This window comes from Diceros bicornis, chromosome 5, assembly GCF_020826845.1.
Source record: "Diceros bicornis minor isolate mBicDic1 chromosome 5, mDicBic1.mat.cur, whole genome shotgun sequence".
NCBI lineage: Eukaryota > Metazoa > Chordata > Mammalia > Perissodactyla > Rhinocerotidae > Diceros > Diceros bicornis.
Window position 1 is genome coordinate 5,594,211 of NC_080744.1, and position 24,217 is coordinate 5,618,427.

Below are 24,217 nucleotides of genomic sequence, written 5' to 3' on the forward strand. Positions count from 1 at the left end.
ACCTCTGCCCATTTCTGCAGATTTAAATGTCATCCATCCTTAGACTCAGCAGAAATCCCATTTCACTAATCTCAACAGGGCCCTTAAGCCTCAAACACATACTCAACCAGATGTTCTCTCTTTTCCTGAACCTTTTAACCTTTTATTTCTACCTTTGTCATGGAAACCTTTAACCCCTTATCGTGTGCACTACAGTTGTACATATCTGTCATACTCCTCCACCCAGTGGCTGAACCTCCTGGTGGGCAAGGATCAGCAGTCATGGTCATTTTTGTATGCCCTGCAGTGCTCAGCACAGTGCCTTTCCCATAGTGGTTACTGAATAAATATTTACTAATAAACTCTCAGTTTTGTTTTCACACTCTAACTCTTTACCATTATTTTTACAATAAACAAAAATTGTTTGTTGTGTGCATTTTGTTCTCTATAGCTTCCTCCACCTCGACCCATTACATAAAAGCACTGGTGAGGGGTTGGCCCACTAGCATGGGGGTTAGCTTCAGTGCACTCTGCTTCAGTAGCCCAGGTTCAAGGGTTCAGATCCCAGGCACAGACCTACACCACTTATCAAGCCATGTTGTGGTGGCAACTCACACACAAAATAGACGAAGATGGGCACAGATGTTAGCTCAGGGCCAATCTTCCTCAAGCAAAAAGAGGAAGGTTGGCAACGGGTGTTAGCTCAGGGCCAGTGTTCCTCAAGCAAGAAGAGGAAGATTCGCAACAGGTGTTAGCTCAGGGCCCATCTTCCTCACCTTAAAAAAAAAAAAAAAAAAATACACTGGGGAAATCTTAGCCACTTTCTTTAAAAAAATAAAACCCTTTTTCCTTCTCAATCTACATGGATCACCAGCACTTTGTCAATAGTCCAGCATTGATGTAAATGTAATTCTACCTTTCTAGAGACAAGTTCTGTGAAAGCCTCTTTGCAAACATTTTCTCCCTAAATTAATGGTGATTTTGTTGTTGGCCAGGGGGTGTGGAAGATGTCTATCCTACAACCAACTATTCCCACCACTGCTCCTGCTAAACCATGAAACCTGCTTGTACATTAAAGTAAATGGTGCACATGAATAGTCAAGAATTGAGGAGGGTGTGCCAACTAAAAGAACTCTTGTCAAAACCTACTTTCCTCCAGTAAAAGCACACTAGAAATTTTAGAAGCACTGTTGTTGATCAAACTTCACTATGGTTGCATTTGTACTTTAGTACATTGGCTAACAAAGTATTCTTGAGTGGATACGCATGCTGCATGGGGAAAGCCAAGAACTGGGCAGTCCCAAGTACCACATAATTGGCCCTCTTTTGTGAACATAAAAGTCTCAAGGAAATAATCATTGTTCACTTAAACCACAAGGTCCTTGAGGACTAGGACTATGTCTTTAATCTGTTTGTCTCTTCCAGGGCCAGCAGAATACCTGAAACTTCTAAACACCAATGAATAATTAATACTTGAATAAATGAACGATTAGTGCTACTTTACTATATTCTCTGGATATTATATGATTCTTAATCCCTCAGCACTATTAACAAATACCTGGGTTCATATTTTTAATTTGTCTTATGTCTTAGTTCGTTCAGGCTGATGTAACAAAATACTGTCTGGGTGTTTTATAAACAATAAACATTTATTTCTCACAGTTCTAGAGGATGGGAAGTCCAAGATCCTTTGACACCAGCAGGGTCACATTTTGGGGAGGGCCTCTTCCTGGTTTAGCTGGTGACTTCTCACCGTGTCCTCACATGGTGGAAGGGCTGAGGATCTCTCTGGAGACTCTTTTATAAGGCACTAGTCTCATTCATGAGGGCTCTGCCCTCATCACCTAAGCAGCTCCCAAAGGCCCCGCCTCCTAACACCATCATCTTTAGGAGCTAGAATTTCAATATATGAATGTGAGGGGGAAACAAACATTCAGACCATAGCATCTGGGATTCCCTCAAGAGCTGAGTTTTGCCAGAGTTACAGGGCTTTAGCTGACACATGGAGGGGAAAAGTTGATACTTACTGATCACTCTTGGACTAATCACAACATTCCACTAAGTCAATAGCTCCACCTACAAGTTCTCTGGCTTTGAAGTAAACTGGGGCCAGAGTAAATCCAACAGGGAAACTAAATTATTGTCAAGTTCCAGTCTTCCCAACTTCTGGACAGGCCTACGAAGCTTATGAGTCCCTAGAATTAGCCTAGACGTGAAAGCTGCAGAGTGAGGGCAACACTTTATTCGCTCCCATCTCCGCTATGATCCTAGGAAGCACCACCTGGCGTTACCCCTGGCTTCACACCTCTCTCTGTGCAGTGCTGGACCATCTGGCATCCTTCTCAAGCTGCCCATTTTATGTTCCCTTCAGAAATCTACATCATTGCAGTAGCAAGATTTTTAAACAGAAGGACATTTCTACAGAATCAGTCTCTCTTCCTAAGTAAGTGAATATATATGTTATAACATCTAACAGCTTCCTTCCAAGGAAGGTAAAATTCACATTAATCATTATTAGATTCACTAGATCCATAAGGCATCAGCAAAATTAAAATTTTCTAAAGAACCAGGTGAAAATGTAGCACTCATTACCTGGGGAAAGGTTTCTACAATCTATAACACTTTTAGTTAACAATTCCTTTTAATTAACTTATTTCTAAATGGAACACTCCATAATGTTTATGGCAAATACTTCCAAAGGCAGCCCCGAGTTACTAAGTTAATTTATTTTGTTTTTCCTATTCTTCCTAATTTTGATATGACTATCTTCACCCAAATTAAAGTTTTCACTAGAAAATTGTGTGGTGATCATTAGTAGTAGACATAAAATCTATGGTCCAAGAACAAAATATAGGCAATATCTTCTATTTTTCTGAATATATATTTGAAAGTCAAATGTTGGAAAGTTGAGTGTACATGGCTTTAAGGTGGTTTCATCCCCATAAGAATCAGAAATATTATGTTTCAGCATATATATCACAATATATAAGAATATTATTATATATTATATAATTATATTATTATAATAATAATAGCTCGGGTGGTACTGCCCTTCTCAGGTCCAAGCAACATGGTGACAAGAATCTTTGCAGGCATGTGGGGTTGTCAGGAATTGATGACAGGGGAAAGGAATGATCCAAGCTTATCCCTTTCCCATGGGCCTAGAATCATCGTATATGGGAGTTGAAGCTGTCTCTGATCCTTAAACCTCTGCCAGCAGGGCCCAGTACACACTGGGAGCAAGATAGCAGGAGGCTGTCTCCACAACTACAGCACAGTGGCTGTGCTGCACCATGCTCCGCCAGTGTGGCCTCCACACCTCTGAGCCTGCAGTTAGGGGTGAGTGGGAGGAAGTGGGACACAGAGAGCAGTACATGAAAAGGTAAGTTAGGCTTGGTAAAAAATCACTATACGAGAATACAAGATCCAAGCCACTAGTGCCCCAAAAAGCTCCTCACTTCAGAGGGTAAGAGAGAGGTGGGTACAACTGCGGAAGATTTGGAGCTGGCTAAAAAATCCCCCTGTACTGCCACGTTGAAATCAGGTCCTTTTCCCCAGGGCCAGGAGCAGACTACATCATGGCTGGTGTCTTGAAATTCCATTTCGTCAGAGCCATATCAAGACCCAATTCAGTGAATGAGAAACTGTCTATAAGTGGACTGTATATTGTATGAATTTGCGGGCTGTGTACAAGGTGAATGTCGAAGACACTCCATGCACATCTCCAACCACCACTCCTTCATTCATTGAGTGTTTTTATGAGTTTCTAACATGGGCAAGGCATTTTTCTAAGAACTGAAGATTGAACAGTGGATAAAACAGACGGAGAAAACGCCTATACAGTTACCATTAAAGAGTATCTTTTAATGTTCCTTTTAAAATCAGAGAGAATGTAAAGAGTGATAGAACTCACTCTTCTCTCCTTCTCTAAGAACTATCTTCCTTTCTCCATCTCATCCACGAATCCTGCCTGACCTCATCTAGCCAGAAATCGCTAACTCTTCCGGAACCTAATAATCTTCTGCTGCTCATTCCACTCAGCATACACTTCTTCACTGTTTTTCATTTTCTTATACATGGGTCTTATAAGAACTCTGAGGACAAGACTTGTAACTTGTTGTAGAACCTATACTCCAAGTATAGATTGGCACAAAGTAGGAGATCCATAAAGGTTGACTAGTGAGAACAAAGTATAAAACAAATTAAAAGTAAAATAATGATATTTTCAACAGATGAATTTCCTGTAATTCAGGATTTGCTGGCACAAATTTGTTGGTCCTTGACTAGGTCTTATCATATATTAAACAATTGAGTCATTTTATGTGATCCTGATACTAATCTATCAATCAGATCATTGACAAAAGAAAATGTTAAATATGTAAATAGGACTGGAAAATATGGGCCTTTTCCAAAAAGGAAGATAATTAATAAAGAACACTTCAAACAGAATGAAAATAATTTAAAAAAAATGAAAAAGGTTTTGTCTTCAGTGGCAGTGCTATGGACAGTTTAGGAAACCAGGAATTGAGAGAGCTAGTTAACTCTGCTACCAACTGTTGGATGTAGCAATCCACCATGGGCCCCGAGCATCTCGCCACATTCTTGCTGGGTATGCCATAAACGAGACGCCCTAATGGCAGTTAGGGCCATTTATCAGGGTCACGTTTGCAGCAAGCAGCCTTGAAAAATGAGAGAATGCCTCTCTCCAGACAAAGAGCATGCCTGCCTCTGCTCACTAAACACAGTGAATTCCCCAAGTCCCAGTTCAGTCCACCTCTCCTGTAATGCAACCCACTGTGTGTGTAGGCATCCATCTGGGCCCACTGGCTTGGAACTTGGGGGATATAAGGAACCAACCCAAGTGAACATGAAACTCTGGCTATTGCTTTTGCTGTGAGTGATAAAGTCCTCTGTCTCTGATGCGGGAGTAACTATGAAGATACTCTACCAACACCAACAAAGTGGTAGAACACAGGTCTGTTAGCTTTGAGCAGGGTAAAATTTTAGACTTCATAGTTCCTGGCAGTAACTAGTTGGGTGGCTTTTGATAAGTCACTTAGTCACTCTAAGTCTCTCCCTCCTCACCTTTTAAAATGAGGAATTTGAATTCCATTACCTCTCAAATTGCTTCCAAAAGTAAATGCTTATGGGGGCCAGCCCTGTGGCGTAGCGGTTAAGTGCGCATGCTCTGCTACTGGCGGCCCGGGTTCGGATCCCGGGCGCACACCGACGCACCACTCATCAGGCCATGCTGTGGTGGCATCCCACGTAATGTGGAGGAAGATCGGCATGGATGTTAGCTCAGAGCCAGTCTTCCTCAGCAAAAAGAGGAGGATTGGCATGGATGTTAGCTCAGGGCTGATCTTCCTCACAAAGAAAAAAAAAAAAGTAAATGTTTATGATTCCCATGACCCCAAGGAGGAAGCAGCTTAGAAGAGGATGTAGACTTCCCTCTGCTTATCTTACCACCTTTATCTTTAAAGATAAAAATAAAATATTTTATGAAATTCTGTTTATAATTATTTTATCTTAGGGGGATTATGAAAAGAGAAGTGCAAGTATCATACTGCATACAGAAGACTTTCTCTATAATACTGATATAAGAATATACTCTTAGAAAAGGAGAAATAAAATGTTTGGTCTTTAAGATATTATTATTGGCACCATAAAATCAGTGATAATATAGTATTTGTCAGTAATATTTTTAATTTTTAAATATCTTTTGTCTTTCGATGTTGGGCTAATACTCTCCGAATTTATTCTGCAGAGATATTTACTACTAAGCAAACACCTCTCTGCTTCTTCTTATTTCTCACCTCCCTTACATTTAAGAGCCAGTAGGTAGTTCCTCTTCCCTTCTGAAGCAACCATGAGGTCACATGCTGAAACAGTGACATTATAAGATGAAAGAGCCTAGGTCAGCCTGAGTTTGTTAGTAACTATGCTGTACAGGGCCTTCTGTTGGTTGGACATCTAGTATGAGCAAGAAAGAAACCAGTGTTGTGTTGAGCCCCTGATACCTCAGAGTAAATTATTAACACAGCATAGTCTAGCCTGTCTCATGAATGCAGAATTCATGCCAGCAGTGGGGTGCTGCCATAACAAAAATCTAAGGAATATCACTGGCTTAGTGGTCACATAGCAGGAGGTAAGGAAACTGATATCAGAGGCTAAAAAGATGGTCATCTTAGTCATGCAATGGCAAAATATTTGGTAAATAGTTACATGATGTAACTTGGAAAGAAGACAACTGAGTACAGAACAGGCAGCTCTAGGGAAAGACTTTGGAAGAAAAGAAATTTAGCGTGTGTGTTGGTTAATTTCAGTTGAGTCTGGCATGTAAATACCAGAAAAAGATCAGAATCTCAAGAAAGAATTTACTGATTGTAAGAAGAAATGAAAGAGAAAAGAAAATATCCAAAAATTCAGGGCCCTACAGTTTGCACAAACCAATGGCTTTTAGAATCTAAACTATAAATGATGAGATTAAAAATAGTGCCCAATAAAACCTATCAATGGATTAGAACGCTTCAGGGGAAATATCAGATTAAGGGTGTGGCCTTCTAGCTGTTGTTCTAGATGGATTCAATGTATCCATAATTAAGTCAAGAAAGACAAAAAGAGTTTGAGATGAGCATGGAGGGAAGAAAGGCAAAGAATTATAGCAGATCTGAGAACTAAGTCTCAAACATAGATGTTGGTTTAGTTACTAGGTTATATAACTAGCTGGATTCGAATAAAAGCCTGTTAAATTTTCAAGAGAGTTGACTATCAAGGAAACTGCAAGCTGTTGACTCTTTGAGATATAAAATGATTTAGGATCCCAACTTCAAGGGACAGGAATTAGGCTTCCAAAACCATAGACCCTTCAAAAGGTAATATTCAATACCTGCTTCAGAAGTGGTCAAAGAAGATAAGGAGGAAGAAGACGCTCACAGGGACACAGTCAAGGCAGTGAGAACAGTGGACAAAGAGGCTCTGCCAGGAGAGCTGAGTCCAGTCAGGGAACATTCCTCCACCCCAGGGTAGGGATGGAGGCCCTCCCAGTGTCAGCCAGCAGATTTCAGAATCGCCACAGACAGTAACTGCCGTGTCTTCCATCTTTCCTCTCCTTAATGGAAGTGCTGATTGTAGTTGTCCTGTCCCTGTAGGACCACTTCAGGTCAGGTTTGTGGGAAAGATAGCACGTCTTTCAGTTCACAGGACTCTACGCTAAGAGGAGCACATTACACCGGGTGTAGGACTAATGTGGGCCATCCTAACTTTTTATGTTTATGCAATAACTGGATGGAACTTTGTCTCCTTTGAGGAGGTATTCTATGTATGAAAGAAGACAGAAGAGAATATTAATGGCCAAATGGGAATGTTATGTCAGAGATATTTATTGCTCACCAAATATCCCTGTGTCCACATGTCAAGGCCCCATGTTCACTACTTAGGCAGGTCGATGGGACATGTGGACTGTGAGCAGAAGGATGCATGTCACTTCTAAGTCCAAGCATTTAAAAGCCAACACACAACCTTCCAGCTTGCTCTTCCTCTGCTGGAACCATCGTGCAATCAACCACATTTGGAGATGGAAGTATCAAAAGGTGATGGTGGCTGAGCCAGAGTGGGTCCCTGAGCAACTATATGGAGCAGAACCCCACACCATCACTGCTGACTTTCATCGGGCATGAAATGTGAGTGAGAAAAACGTCTTTGTTTTAGTAAACCACTGATCTTAGGGGCTTAATTCATTACTTCAGCTTTACCCCAGTATGTCCTAACTAGTGTAACCTCCCATGAGGTAGAGGGATGAATGAGAAGAATGAGTGGCCACAGACAAGGACTGCAGTGAGGAAGAGATCCCGAGAACCAATCCTGTTACCTAGGTCCCAATGGCACAGAAAGCAGAGCAAGAAGCGAGGGGAGCCATTAACACGGCATCCTTCATTAGGCACACCATCCCAGCTGAAGGAGAAAACGCTGAGTAGGGAGCGTCATCCCACAGAACTCATGGTGGGGGAAAAGATGGGAACGTCAATTCCTTCTTTATTGGTTTCACCCAGCAAATGAGACTAATTGTACTTTTAGTATCTGTTATTTAGAACGCCTAATTCCATCAGCTATGAGGAGAGACCTGATAGAATTTGACAAAGCTGGTCCAGAGCTTGTCTGCAGACAAAGTCCCGAAGGGACACTTGGAAGCTCATTTTTTTTTTTTTTTTTTTTTTTTTTTTTGTGAGGAGATCAGCCCTGAGCTAACATCCGCCAATCCTCCTCTTTTTTTGCTGAGGAAGACGGCCCTGGGCTAACATCTGTGCCTATCTTCCTCCACTTTATATGGGAATATGGGACGCCGCCACAGCATGGCTTACCAAGCAGTGCGTCGGTGCGCGCCCGGGATCCGAACCAGCGAACCCTGGGCCGCCGCAGCGGAGCGCGCGCACTTAACCGCTTGCGCCACCGGGCCGGCCCCTTGGAAGCTCATTTTTTAACAAATCATTAAAAAAGTGTTCTAGCAAAGAAAAACAGTTAATAGGTAAGAATAAATTCCCAAAATAGTATTTATGTCTTTTGGTATCTAAATACTTCTTTTGCTAGAGATAGGGAAATGTCATTATAGAAAGTAATTCTAAAAATTATTAGAAAAGGTGTTTTTTCATAGCTAACCTAAACTAGAATAATTTGCTTAAGACAAAGTTGGAAAAAGTGTAATGCCTTTTTTATTATTATTGAAGTAGAAAAGTTTCCACTTGTTATTCCTTTAATATATTAATTCTATTTTTCCCAGGTTTAGCCTTTTGTATATGACGTTGGAGAAAATTCTATGTTGTGGATCAATTGTCAGTGAAGGTTGAACAGAGACTTCTAAAATTCAGTTTTTCTTATTTTCTCTAAACATTGTTTAATATTTATGCTAGAAGCTGTAAAGTCAGTTACTAATGCATCAACTCTTCTTCAAAGAAAGCAAAGAAAAGAAAATGATTCTGAATTTCGGTATATCTTTTTATCTGACATGACAATTTTTGAAAGAACTTGGTTAGTTTATAAAATTTTACCAAAAGATAAACTTTTCTAATTCTCTTATGTCTCTCTCTTGTTGAAGCCTTTTGTTTTTGTTTGGTGTTAAGGAAAATGGCCAGAGTCCAAGGCAGCAAACTTATTTGCATCTTTGATTAGACTAAAAGGATTGTGTAACTCCCAGACAGCAGACAGTATTTGATAAAACATTTTGATCTAGTGAATAATCTATCATAACAGCTGTGCTTAAATTAGTTCTTGAGACTTCAGCTATAATTTTGAAATTGTGGTGGATAATATTTGTTGGGAGTTTAAGTTATTTTGTGCTCAGATTTACATGTTTCGCAAGCAACCTTCCGAACAGAAGGGGAAATGTGATAAACTTTGCAGATCCTGACTGTGATAATTTAGTTCTTGCTTTTTGACCTAGCTAAAAGTAGGAGATGAACAGCATAAGTAGAACAATTTCTCCTGTTCATTGCCAGCTAAGCTTTCATCCCCATAAGATTATTTCAAAGAATCTTTCTCTCAAAATTCTGACCACTTTGACCATTCAATTTTTATTGTGCTATTGTCAAGTACTGAAGAATGTAAATTATGTTAAAAATTTAATATGTTAACACCTTAAGGGGCAGTTGGGGCGAGTCTTCTATGAATAGAGTCTATCGATCCCAACTGACTCTGTTCGCGGAAGACTCACCCTAAACTGTTCAGAGAAAATTGAGAACAAGGGAGTGCTACAGAGGGATAAGTTTGGGAGGGTCGGGGTGGAGGGGGGCCAGATGGGGACATGTGTGTGCACCTTGATAGCTGTTTCGCGCCGTAGCAATTCGCGCCATAAAATGTAACTGTCTGAATGTTTTGAATTAACCAATCATGTAAAACCGCGCCAACCTTTTCCCGCTTTATGCTCCCAAATCCTATAAAAGAACTTGCCCCCTAAGGCTCGGGGTCGACCCCTCTGTCTCCTGCGAGAGACACGAGTCGACCCGGAGCTCCGTTCAATAAACCTCTTGCGTTTGCATCAAGTTCGGTCTTCTGTGTCTGTGGGCCCGCGTCATCCCCAGACCTGGTGAGTTGGGATTTCCCTCCCCTTCCCCTTGGGAATCCAACAGTACCTCTGTATGCAGGGTTTTACTGCTCACAGTGGAGAACAAAGGAAAGACGGAAGGAAGAAAAGAAGGAAGCATAGTCTATTTCTTCAAGTTAAATAATGCCCTTCTCAGAATATTGCCTTAAGGCAACTAAAAATACACACTGGTAACGCTTCCACTAAATTGCTGAATCCTGAGACTAATAAATAGAAAGCTAACTTAATTTTCAAATTCTGAAGTATCAAAGTTTTAAAATGGATCATGTTGGACATGATTACTCCACTCCAATTATCGATATTAAAAAAAGAAATACATTTACAAAAGAAAGACTATGGCAAAATTCTAGGCACTTTAAGTACAAATTCAAGGCAGACATGGGGTGAGGAGGGTTGAGAGGACAGTGCAAAACAGTCAAAAAGGAGGGATATTCCAGAGCTTAGAAGGTGATAAACATTTTCAGAAAAGTAAACTTCTAAGCAAAAACAATAACTGTTAACAGTCAAGTCAATCAGTGTTGGCTAAGACATTGGTGGGTGCCTAGCACTATGTACTAAACTTGTTGCACAAATACAGTAGAAGACATTTGTCCTTACTTTATGTGGCATTGCCAAATATATCAAATACTAGGTTGGAGAGTGCAGGCAGTAAGGGCAATCAAAACTTAGGAAAATAAGAGATCAGTGTGGACTGGTAACACCTGAGAAGGCTTTCAACCGGAACTGGACCTACAGCTGGCCTATGTGGTGGAGGGCATTTAAAGATGGGAAGTCAGAGGGAAGACATTCTAGAAAGGGGAAGCTCATGTACCAGGTTGTTCCCTCATCTCTTGGATCTGGGCTGGTCTTGTGACCTGCTTTGACCCAAAGAATTTGGTAGAAGTGACATTGTGTAAGCTGTGGAGCATTGGAGGACTAACGCACCCCAGTCAACAGCACAAACTACTATTCAGGTGAGTGAGGCCATCTTGGGCTCTCCAGCCCCAGTTAAGCCTCAGATAACTAGAGCTATATAAGTGATCTCAGACAAGAGAAGCAGAACCACCCAGATTTCCAACCCACAGTTGGAAGAAAATACTTTTTGTTTTAAGCTGCTAAGTGTTGGGGAGACTAGTTATACAGCAAGAGACAATTGAAACAACCTTATAGAATGAACATTGTCCCCTGTCAATAGATTATTTATGAAATATTTCAATGGCATTATAATATCCCATCCTATGAGCATTTTGAAACTTAGCCAATTCATTATTATTGGACATTTAAGCAATTATAACTTTCAACTGTTTCAATTACTCTCCTTTTTCCACACAAAGTATCTTAAGTCTTACAGCTTTACAAACATAATTATTTCCCTAGGATAAACTCTTAGAAATAGGATTAATAAGGCAAAATATTAGCAGGGTTTTGATGTGCATTGCTCAATGGTGTGGAGCAATTTTGAACTGTCATTCACAAATGATGTGGTTGGCAGAAAAGAAGGTAAATAACCTTAAGAGACAACTTCAAAGGACTTAAGAACAGTATTCAAACACTGAAGAACTATATCATATAACAATGTTTGATTACATAGAGTCTCTATAAATCTAAGAGGTAATAATATGATTTAATATATGGAAATAATGTAACAACATAGCTATTGAAGAAAATGCACTTTTTTGAGACAAGGAACCCCTATTACTAGAAGCATCCTACTCAGTGCCAGTGTCAGACAGTGATGAATCTCATCTAAACGTAAGCCATGCTTTCAGATTGACAGAGACTAAAATCCCACTGGACTAAGTACACTGACATCCTAAGACCACCTGCATCTTTCCAGGATTCCTCTAGAATCAATGCCAGAATTTGACACAATCCTCAATGAGGCCTTTTCAAGAACATCATCTCCCCTAGATGAAAAGTATAAGGAAATTGAATTAATACTTATGGGGGGGCCATGTTAGGTCTGGATAAGATATGATGTCTATCCTTTTTTCTTTTCAGCATCCCTTCTTCATTTTCTTTTAGTATTCTCTCTTTCTCTCTCTTTCTTTCATAAATGCATGTATTTACACACATACACACACACACACTCACACACCTGTAGACACTGCCCACTCATTTTGAGATCTATTTGTCCCTGGTGTCATGTGGGCTTGATGGAACTGCCTATCATAATGCCCTGTCCCCATGGGCACAGAAACGAAATGTGACTCAGCCTGGCCAATCATAGGACCCCATCTCCCTGGACACCATGATTGGTTGAAGGTAAATATGTGACCAAGCCACATCAATCAGAGTCCTTTCCTAGAATTTCTTTAAATTTAAATAGGAAATGATGAGTCTTCTCTCTGGATTTACTAGGCTAGGATATTCTAGGCCTAGAGCCATATTGTCACCTATTGAAAAAGCTCATCTGTTGAAAGGGAGAATAAAGTCAAAATCTGGAGAACAGCAGATAAGAGAGATGAAAAGAGAGAATTCTAGGAGCAATCAAATCTCCAATTGTAGCCTACTAGAACTTTCTTGGTTCTTACAGCTTTTCCCTCAGCTCTGTGATCTACCCTAGTATTTTTCAAATAAATCCCCTCATTGAAACAAAGCTGCCTTGAATTTTTGCTTGCAACCAAGAATGTTGGCTAATACAATCCTTTACATCAAGAAGCTTACATATTAATTATAACTACTGGGTAAACACCAGATGGAACATTTGCTGTTGATAATCTTGTTAAGGGCTCTGGAAAGATTTGACAATCTTGGACACATTAGGGATACTTGCTTGATCTGAGATATGGAATTCAAACATAACCCCCTGGCACTTGGAAAACTGTTTTTAGTACTACAGTGATGGGGTCTACCCTGCGGTAAATACTTGGTAGTCTCATGGTTACCAGTCTTGGCAAAGTTCCCAAGGATAACAGATAGATTCAGCAAGATCCAGCTGGAATGGGGCTTGTCCGCATCTACCCTGGACATTCTACACTGGCAGTTCCCAGCTGCTGGTGAAGCAAACTTTTACCATGTTAACCTTCCCCCTTATATACTTATAATACCTTATATCTATGGCTCCCCTCCTTCCTCTTCCCCCTTATATACTTATAATACCTTATATCTATGGCTCCCCTCCTTCCTCTTCCCCCTTATATACTTATAATACCTTATATCTATGGCTCCCCTCCTTCCTCTTCCCCCTTATATACTTATAATACCTTATATCTATGGCTCCCCTCCTTCCTCTTCCCCCTTATATACTTATAATACATTATATCTATGGCTCCCCTCCTTCCACTTCCCCCTTATATACTTATAATACATTATATCTATGGCTCCCCTCCTTCCACTTCCCCCTTATATACTTATAATACATTATATCTATGGCTCCCCTCCTTCCTCTTCCCCCTTATATACTTATAATACATTATATCTATGGCTCCCCTCCTTCCTCTTCCCCCTTATATACTTATAATACCTTATATCTATGGCTCCCCTCCTTCCTCTTCCCCCTTATATACTTATAATACATTATATCTATGGCTCCCCTCCTTCCACTTCCCCCTTATATACTTATAATACATTATATCTATGGCTCCCCTCCTTCCACTTCCCCCTTATATACTTATAATATCTTATAACTATGGCTCCCCAGTTCCTCCTCTCTCCTTGTTCTTGGCATTTCACTGTTTTCTGTTCAGATCAGGGGTTGTCAACTGGTGCTTTTTAGGCCCTGGTGATGGGCACAGGCAGGAGGTGCTGGAGAGCGGATAGTCGGGGCCAGTTTCTTGTACCCCACAATGTTTTAAAAGATAGCGTATCTAGACAGGTATTATGGCTGGTCGTAGAAAAAACAGCCTGTTTCACAGTAGGTGTTACTAACTACATATGATCTCAAGTTTGCAACCCTTGGTTAGTGAGGCTAACGGCCCACAGCATAGTTTAAGTAGAGAAATACTATTCTAAATACTAGTCTTTCTTGTTACTTAGGATTTACAGCCTCCAAAGGCAGTGACACTGAGATCCAACTTAGATCTCCTAGAACAGACCTACCTACCCAGTCCGGTCATAGTCAACTATAAACCACTAGAGTTCTGAAAAAAATGGTCAGGGGTCAGAAAACAAAACACAGTGATATTGATCTTTCTATATTTTACTCTCTTTTCCTCAGAAGCCCCAATTTTTTCCTGACCAAGCAGCTGAGTTAAATCAGCAGGGAAGATAGAATAGAGGTCACATTAGGAGCAAATGAGGTGATATGAAGTGACGTACATGTGTGTGAGCTTTCTTTGCAATCAAACACCTGAGGAGTAATTTATTTGGAAATGGAAAAACGTATTCCTTTTTGCTGAACATGAACTGTTTAGATATTTATCCCACTTACTGGCAAGCTCTTTGGAGTAATAAGCCCAAGAAAAGAGAAAGTTCTGGCTGAGAATTCATGCCCTCTGGTTCCATCTCTCTCTCCTCTCAAGGATAATCAACAACAAAGTGAGTAACTCCAGGAAGAAGCCGGAGACTTCCAGAAGATAAAAACGGTCTATAAACTGCCCTTTCCAAAAATATGTTCCATGGAACACTAGTCTCAAGAAATGATTTATGGAAAAAAAGTGATGGGGGAATTGTGTTCAGATACACTTGGGCAATGCATTATACATACTAGATCCCTAGCCAAGGACTTCCCTTTAATATTAACATATCAAAAGCTTTGGGAAGCCTTCCTTTAAAGGAACATGTTTAACTTTCTTTATTTCAACATAGCCCAAATCTCCTGGCTTGGCCTGTGAAACACTTTTTTTAATGTAATTTTTTGAACTAGTGTTTTCAAAATAGACTCTGGGAAATTCAATCCAAGTGCTTCAATGAATGAGGCTTCTGGTATGAAATGGCATTTGTGCCTAATGCAGGCCTTCCTAAATTCTCGCTAAAACACCTATGAAAACCAAAAAAATGGAAATTCACATCATCCATACAAATTAGGATTGGTAGTCAGCTTAATGTCAGAGTCTTAGAGGATTTCCCAGTACCCACTATAAGCCTCATGGAATCAGATTTTAAAATATCATGCTATGCCAATCCATAAGCTATGGAGACTCATTAGTAAACACCTTTTATGTTTAAATTAACCAAAATTGGTTTCCATTTTTTACAACTGAAAAACTTAACTAGACATGTTTATTCTGTGTCTATGTGTTTAACGAAGGAGACTTAAGCCTATTTACCATCTTGGGAAAGTTTCCAGGAGGAAGAGAATTGTTACAAAGATAGAGACGAGAGAGAGAAAAACAAATGAAGTGATAAGAGAGAAGACTGAGAGAAAGAGAAAAATGAGAGAATTTTATTGGATTTACTAAGCTAAAAATATTTGCAGAGCACCAACTATGTGTCAGGGGAGTTAAAAATCCATTTCTTCAAATATTTTAGTTTGGAAGGGAGAAAAAGACTCAGCTATGAAGATATAAGAACAATTCTTAGCAGAAAAACCAGGATATGTGAAGTGTGGTAGAAGCCAAGGAAAGAGAAATGTGCAAGAAAGACTAGAGGGAGAGAAGAAAGTGGGACATTTCCTTTTATACCCAATTATATCCAGGTTCTCTAGAGGCATCACGGTATAGAATGCTGCGGAAAGTTGAGGCAAACTAGGATTGAGTAAAGAACTTTGCTGAATAACTAGGGACTAAAAAGGCCAGGTGGGGCATTAACACTGACAAGAAAAATTAAGTGAGAATAAAATTAGAAAATTAGAAAAATTCACACTTCTCAGTAAATACAAACCAAATCAATTATTAAAAGTTAGAGTTGAGCTGAAGCAGAATTCAAACCAATTGGAACTGCCACTTCCAGAAACAAAGTAGAAGTCAACAAGAGATGAAACAAAGGATTTCTCAGCACCAGTGAACATCTAGCATGAAATTATAGTGGATCCAGCACTAGCCAGAAGCTCTGAGAGGAGAAACAGAGGAGGCTCATTCAGGCACGAGAGTTGGCAAAGGAGAGGCAGCAGAAGGCCAAGAGAGCAAAGGATCCCCAGGTGGACGTGAGTGTTCAACTGGCATCTATGTTTGGAAAAGCATTGGCTATGAGAAGCACATTTTTCTTTACTCTATAGTACAAGCATGAAAATAAGTACAGTCCCTTTACCTAAAAGAAATCCAGGCAGATTGTATTAAAATATTTAGCATTCTGATAAAATATTTAAGTATCTGTACAGGGCAATGTGACAGTAATTGCATAAAATGAGTTTTACCAACTGGGATCAAATCATTTTATGATTTTATATTTGTGTCGATATGTACAGTTCAATTTCTTGTTCTGTGTGTTCATTCCAGATGTTTGCTTTGTGGAAATTTCAACATCAATTTGTATAGTTATGATTGGAGAAATCTTCTGAATATATTTGTATTCTCCAATGAAACGAAATTATTTTTTAAAAATCTCCACAGAAACATAACTGCTGGAAACTTTAACTACAGTTGAGGGGTTTTTCCTCACTTCCATAGTCATCACCAGAAATCTTTCAAACGTTAGTCTGAAATTAGACCAAGGCAGTTTCTACCTAATTGAATTTCCTAACAACTAGAATTCTCAAGCAGAGCAATTGGCCTGGAAAAATAAAGATGATGAAAACACAAATTGTCATTAGAATTAGGTTGGAATTAGATGTGAAGCCTTTTAAATTTTTAATCTTTAACTGAATAGCTATTTGATGCAAGTAATGCTTTAGACACTATAAGAGGATACAGAGAGGAAGAAAGCACAACACTTGCTCTTAACGTCCTCATATTCTAGCGGAGGAACAAAGGAAATAATATCAAATTCTGTAATTACAAATGCATTTGATTTTTGTGAAATTACTGTCCTCCCCAATGATAGATGGTGAACTCCTCTAGAGCGAGGATTGTGCATGTTTTCCTAAGTGCCTAATAGAGTTCCAGCAATGTGGTAGAATATATTTATGGATTGAATAAGAAAACAGATGGATGAATAGATGGATGGATGACAGACAGATGGTTGATATTCACACTGCTTTGAGAGTTCAGAGTAGAAAATACATCTGGGATGGGTGGTGGTAGCTGATCTTGGAAGGTTTGAGGAAAGAATGGCATTTTAGACATATTGTAGAGAAGTTTTTTTGTTTGTTTTTGATTTTTTTTTTGTCAATTGACAGTGTGTATTTTGTTAGTGTCTCAGATTCTCCAGCCAAGCAGGATGACTAGAAAAAGTCTGTACAATCAACAACCCAACAATTATTGGTCCCAGGATATGAACTAATCAAACTGATCTTTTTTTCACAAATTTTTACAATTTTTTCTTGCGATGATAACTTTTAAGACCTATTCTCTTAGCAACTTTCAAATATACAATACAGTATTATTAACTATAGTCACCATGCTGTACATTACATCCCCAGAACTTATTTATCTTATAACTGGAAGTTTGTACCTTTTGACCATCTTCACCCATTTCCTCACCCCCCACTCCCTGCCTCTGGCAACCACCAATCTGTTCTCTGTTTCTATGAGTTCAGGTTTTTTTTAGATTCCACATATAAGTGAAATCATACAGCATTTGTCTTTCTCTGTCAAACTTATTTCACTTAGCATAATGTCCTCAAAGTCCATCCACGTTGTCACAAATGGCAGAATTTTCTTCTTTTTTATGCCTGAATATTACTCCATTTTATATATATATATAAACCACATATTCTTTATCTATTCATCTGTCAATGGACACAAGTTGTTTCTATGTTTTGGCTATTTTGAATAATGCTGGAATGAACATGGGGTGCAGATATCTCTTCGAGATAGTGATTTCATTTCCTTTGGATAAATACCCAGCAGTGAAGTTACTGGATCATAGGTAGTTCCACTTTTAATTTTTTGAGGAACATCCATACTGTTTTCCATAGTGACTGCACCAATTTACATTCCCCTTAGTACGCAAGGGTCTCCTTTTCTAAAGAAGTTTGACATTTAGGTTAAATTTCATTTTTTTCAGTTGACAACTATAAGCAATAGTTGAGGAGCAAGAAAATGCTTTTTAATTGAGCAGTACAAGTAGGATGCATGTGTGCTTATTATATGTATGTGGAGCTTATACTGCCTTCTAGTTTTTTATAATAATAAATGAAATGTAACAATGTAAGCATATGTAATAAATACATATGATGTATGTACGCATGTATGTATGTGCTCGTGTGTATGTGTGTGTTTGAGATGGCTCATCTACATCTTTTCTGTAGTTGCAAGTCAATGGACTATATACATTCACAATAATACCAAACTATTATAAAACATCATTCAAAAAGCATTCCTTATTTTGTGGCTGTAGCCATATTTTAAAACAATGCCATAATATCAAAAGTTAGGAAAACTTCAGAAGCTTCATTTTGAATTTGGTTTAAATGAATATTGGGAAGACAAAAGTCTTATGCTGGATTAAAATATTGGGAAGACAAATTCTTATACTGGATTCTACTTAAAAAAATAAAAACCATCATCATTATTATAGTGATGTTTTAGGTGGCATTTCTAAGTACAGTCATGCGCTGAATAATGACATTTGGATCACCGACAGACTGCATATACAAAGGTGGTCCCGTAAGACTAGTACCATCTAGCCTAGGTGTGTAGTAGGCCATACCATCTAGGTTTGTGTAAGTGCTCTCAAAGATGTTCGCATAACAACGAAATACGAAATCGCCTAACAACACATTTCTCAGAATGTATCACTGTCGTTAAGCAATGGATGACTGCATTAAATTTGGCATGATCTTGACCAAATAGGAAATTGTAGTATCTTTGTTCAGGAGACAGACGACAGTATGAAGAAACTAGAAGGTGGTGGTTAGAGTCAAATTATTTTGTATTATTTTCTCAAAGGACATTTTAATTTTAAGGAAATAAAATAAAGCAAAAGATAGAAATGTTTTCAAACCACAAGGACGACATATAAATGAGAGAACAAAGGTAAGGCGGCGATGCTTTAAAGTGTTTGGCTCTTTAATGAATATTCAACCCTGATTTTTGGAGCTGTGAGAAATGGATTTTTGTGGACGGATGAAAAAGTGCTGAAATGGATTCATTGAAGGTCCTTTTTACAGCAAACATTTTTGCGAAAGGGAAAAGGAAGCAAAGACATATTGGAGGAAAGATGGCAGAGGAGACAGAAGCTATGCACGTTCCAGCAGACGAATCTGAGCAGATCGAAAGGCTTCTTGAAAATCTGTTAAAGCAGTCTCATGGGCCTGGCATCTTGAGCAAGATGGCAATCCTCCAAGAAAACTCCTGTTTGGGTTGGGCTGTCAAAGCTGTGGGAGCAACGAAGGAGAGCTTGTCCACGAGAGAATCAGTCTGCATTTGTGTGTGTATGACAGTTGTTAACTATATTACATATGGGCTCAAATATTCTTGTTTTAGAGTGGAAAGGCTCGCATGATAATTGTATTCACTCGAAGGCATTTGCTATGAAAACAGTGAGACTTTTAGCCTTTTTAGTGTCAATCTTAGTCTCTACAATTAACCACACGCCTGCGGAGCTAAAAAGACTTCCTGAGTGATTTCTGACTGGGTGACCTCTGACGTGCCTGGTGGACAGGAGCGTAGGTGGTGACTTCCTGACTATTCATACTTCCCTCTGCAACACAGTTGTGCTTTACGCTCACTTTACATTTGGAAAAGTAGCATTCTGCTGTGGGAGTAGAAGAGCTTGTGTTTACTGTTTGTTTTAATTACCTTCAAGTAGTCTGAATCTCATCAGATTCTTTGTTGGATTCGGCAGCCTCCCACCAGCTCGATGCACTTGGACAATACCCCTTGAATTCAATGGGAGGAACTATGAAAGCAGCTTTTGATTCTCATGCAGATACTTGTAGAATCTAAGATCAAATTCAATGCATATAAAGGTCAGTTCTGTTTCTGCCAAAGCAAATTTTACTGTAGAATCTTGGGATAATGCTCACCTTTTTTCGTTATTATTGTTATCCACTTTCATCTCTATAAAGGGATTTAACACTATTTTTGTCAGTTTCTTCCCCTACTATTCTGAGTAAGTTAGTGTTATCCACATTTAAATACACAAAATAATCTATGGAAACGATTTTTTTTTAATCAAGTACCATAGTAATGTGTCCTTGTAAATACATTGAAAAAAAATTCATCAGTCAACACAACAGTATTCAAGAGTCACATCTCTTCCAAGGATCATCTACTGTAATAAAATGAGTAAAATCATCAGGCTCTTATTAGAATGGAGATAATCATTCCCTAAGCAGGAAAAGAAACAGTTATTTCTAAGGCTTTTGGGACTGGTATTTTCATTGTTCATAGTGTGAATCTGGAGAGATAATACTATGATCCTTAGAGAGTGGTATGGGTTCTATAAAACGCGTTCGAAGCTATGGTCTAAGATGAGAATGATTGAAATAGCTGTCTTTCTCAATGCTTTTGTTTTGTTACAGACCATCAAAACGTGGTGAAGGTCTTGGGTTCAAGGCCTCCATAAGCCACTTAGCTTTGCTTTTCTTCTTTGTCAAAGGTTGCCCTAGAAAACCAGTTCACTGTTGTCAATGCTCTCACCCTTAAAAGAGATAAGAGAAAGGAATGTATGCGGCTCGGTGCAAATAACTTGCTGATTCTTGAAAATGAATCTAAATGGCATATCCTACTGAGGATAAGAGTCTGCAAAGAATGAGCATGTTTAAATGTTTTATAAATTATTTAAAAATTAACTTTTGCTTATTTGCCTATTTTTTTGTTAAAATTTTCAATATTGGACAATACAGTTTGGTTCCACCCTGTCCCCATATTTCCTAAGAGAGACAAGCAACATTTTCAGCTAAGATTCTTGGGTCAAAATTGAGAGAACTGAAGTTCTCCCTCATTTATAAAACACCGTCAGCTATTAGGGGAACCTCTCTTTGTGAAGTCACTCTGTCCAGTGCCATCTAAGGTGTTCACTAGAGCTTATTTTGTAGAGAGCATACAAACATGAGGAACAGCAGAATCCACTTCAATTATATCCTTGCCATCTCTTCAGGTGCTCAAACATTTTCCATTTGTTTGCCTTCCTTCTTTCTCCCCATTTGGCCACTTGTACCTCATGTGTGAGCTATCTTCCACTCCAAAGCCAAATTGCCTGGGATCCCCCATTGTGGTCTTAGATAGACACCTACTCTCAGGTAAACTCCTCATCCTGTAATTGTTTTCCAGAATCCTCCTCCTGATTAAAATTTACCTGTCATGGATCCCATCCCTTCAACAACCTACTAAAGGCAAACGGATGTTAATATATGCTCCTCCTACATTATATATTTGCATTTTTGTAAGTCTTCCTCTTAAAAACCATCTATAAAGGTGGGTGCTTCATATTGTGGTAGGCTACAATGGAAGATATTTGGATCAAGCTCACTCTGATTCTGTCAAAGAAAAACTGCACCAAGTGCAATTAAACAGGCAAGGAAGACTTTATTCAAGACTACTGCAAGAGGAGAGAAAGACTATTGCGATAGCGGAGAAACATTGAACTCAACTGAATACAACAGGGGCAGCTGGGGATTTACAGCCAACAGGCACAGAGAGGGAGTCATTGGATAGAGAATTACTAAGAGGAACTTGATTACACGTCAAGGGTGGGGAAGAGGATCATGACTGGATATCAAGTGTTGGGGGATTCTCGCTAAACTGCTTAGTAGGATTCTTGCTGAAACTGAGTTTGACAGGATTCTCTGCTAAAACTGGGCTCAGACAGCCAAGGACAGGGCCTTGTCAAGAAAAGGGCTCAAAGGAGCCTGACGAGTTTGGTCAAGGAGGGATTCCTTGTCAGTTCCAATTATTAAATAGCCCTCTCGGATGCTTGAGGGCATATCTTTTCAGACAGGCGTGTGATTGTCCCATTTGATGATCTAAGACAACTTCAGTTAGAACCGCTTGACTATTTCTTAAATATGGATATTGTTTATTCAAACTTCACAGTTTCTGTGTTCTTGCCTGTTGCCTTCACTTTAAGGTAGGGAAATCTAATAGTAGCCTCTGAATTACATCATCCAGATGAGTAACATGTTTTTGTAATGTATGATTGTTCACCTCCCTAACTATATTAAAAGGGGTACTGGCAGGGATTTAATTTTAATTTCTTGCTCCAACAGAATACAGGTTGGAACTGAAGACTGGAAAAAGGGTTGACTTATGTTTTGAGAGAGAGAAACTAGACTCCTGAGGAGGTTCACGTACTGTTGCGTTGCTGATTGCAATGATACATGTGAAGCAGTTGGTATTAGAGGACTGAACCTCAGGGTAGGGAATGAGAAGAGCGGATGCAGAACTCAAGCTTTACTCTAGGCGTGCTGTGTGCCCTTGAGCTTTGACATAGACTTTGGTTTAGTAAAATAACAGTAACAATCGTTGTATCTAATATTTTTTTTTTTGGTGTTTTTTTTTATTTTTTTTTTTTTTTTTTAATTTTTTGTTTATTGCAGTAACATTGGTTTATAACATTGTAAAAATTTCAGGTGTACATCATTGTACTTCTATTTCTGCATAGATTACATCATGTTCACCACCCAAATACTAATTACAACCCATCACCACACACATGTACTGAATTATCCCTTTCACTCTCCTCCCTCCCCCCTTCCCCTCTGGTAACCACCAATCCAATCTCTGTCTCTATGTGTTTGTTTATTGTTGTTATTATCTACTACTTAATGAAGGAAATCATATGGTATTTGACCTTCTTCCTCTGACTTATTTCACTTTGCATTATACCCTCCATGTCCATCCATGATGTCACAAATGGCTGGATTTCATCGTTTCTTATGGCTGAGTAGTAGTCCATTGTGTATCTAATATTTTTAAATGTCTGTCTTATAATGAGTGCACAATAATTATTCATTGAGTGACTACTGCTTTGTACCTTTCAAAGTTCTCAGTGTTTCAAAGAGACTTAGTTTAGTTTATCTGAATAGTAATTATTATGCATTATAGGTATTAGTGAAAAGTTGAAATTCATTACACATATTCAATATTTAGAGGAGGCTGCAAGGTAGGAAAAAGAAAGACGTAAAACACTAATACAAAAGGGACTAGTAGGAAGCAAGAATAGAAGCTAAGAATGTGTTTCTCTGAGATTTGGGGATAAGAACGGTGATGTGAAAGGAGGAAGAAAAGAGGAAATCCAGGGATAGTAACAAGATTAGTTCTCAAAACTGCTTTCACCTTAATGTTACCGCCCAAGATGGAGGTCATCTGCCCACCGCAAGACATGCCAATAGTCAAGAGACAAGGTGGTAGGAAAGAAAGGACTTTTTATTACAGCCTGCTAGCAAAGGGGAAGACGGTCTACTAATGTCCGAAAGAACCATCTTACAGAACAAAGACTAGAGGCCAGTTACATAGGGGGCTGGTCTCTGGATGGGGGAGGCATCTGGTCTCCAGGTGGTGGCATCCCTCTGATCTCTGGGTGGGGGCAGACATCTGTTCTTAGTCCCTGCTAGTCTTTTGTTTTACTGGACATGCATCAGAGACCAGAGCAACACCCTATACCTTGATCTTTCAGTTGTCGTTGATGATGGCTATCAGCATAGACTTTCTGCCCAGGGGTCACCACATTCCTAAGGAACTCAAAAGAACAAAGTTATCAATTTATAGCAGCTGGGAGGGCCATAAAAGCTACAGAGCATATCTGGGTAAGTTAATCAGAGGTCATTCAAAGTTACAATATGGTTTCTTTTCTACAATATGGTTTCCCTTACATCAACCTTGTGTTGAGCCGGTATCATTAAGATATAGCTTACTTCTTCTGAATATTAGGTTTAAGTTAAATTCTTGTTATTTTTGGTTCCCTCAATTTTAAAATGATAAGCTCTTTGAGAAAAAAGAACCAACTTTCTTTCATATATTTCTCAGTTCCTGGAAGAGATTTGATATATGTGTTAGTGAACTACTGTGTTTTCCATATAAAGTACTTTATCTTTCCACTAGATTAAGTCATACAATATGGAATGAATAACAACAGCATGAATATATTTTCATCAGACAGGTGACACACTCACATATTTAAAAGAAGAATCATAAAACATGGGTATTTTTTAAAAAGCAAAAGAATATAGTACATTAAGTTCTAGGTTTGCAGGATATCACAAGGAAAAAGCCAAAACATTCATCATCAGAAGAATTC

The 24,217-nt window shown here is 39.0% G+C and overlaps 1 pseudogene; it reads left to right on the forward strand.

The window, feature by feature from the left end:
• Positions 1–3,272: 3,272 nt before the first annotated feature.
• Positions 3,273–24,217, forward strand: part of LOC131405258 (vasculin-like) — a 58,066-nt pseudogene continuing 37,121 nt past the window's right edge.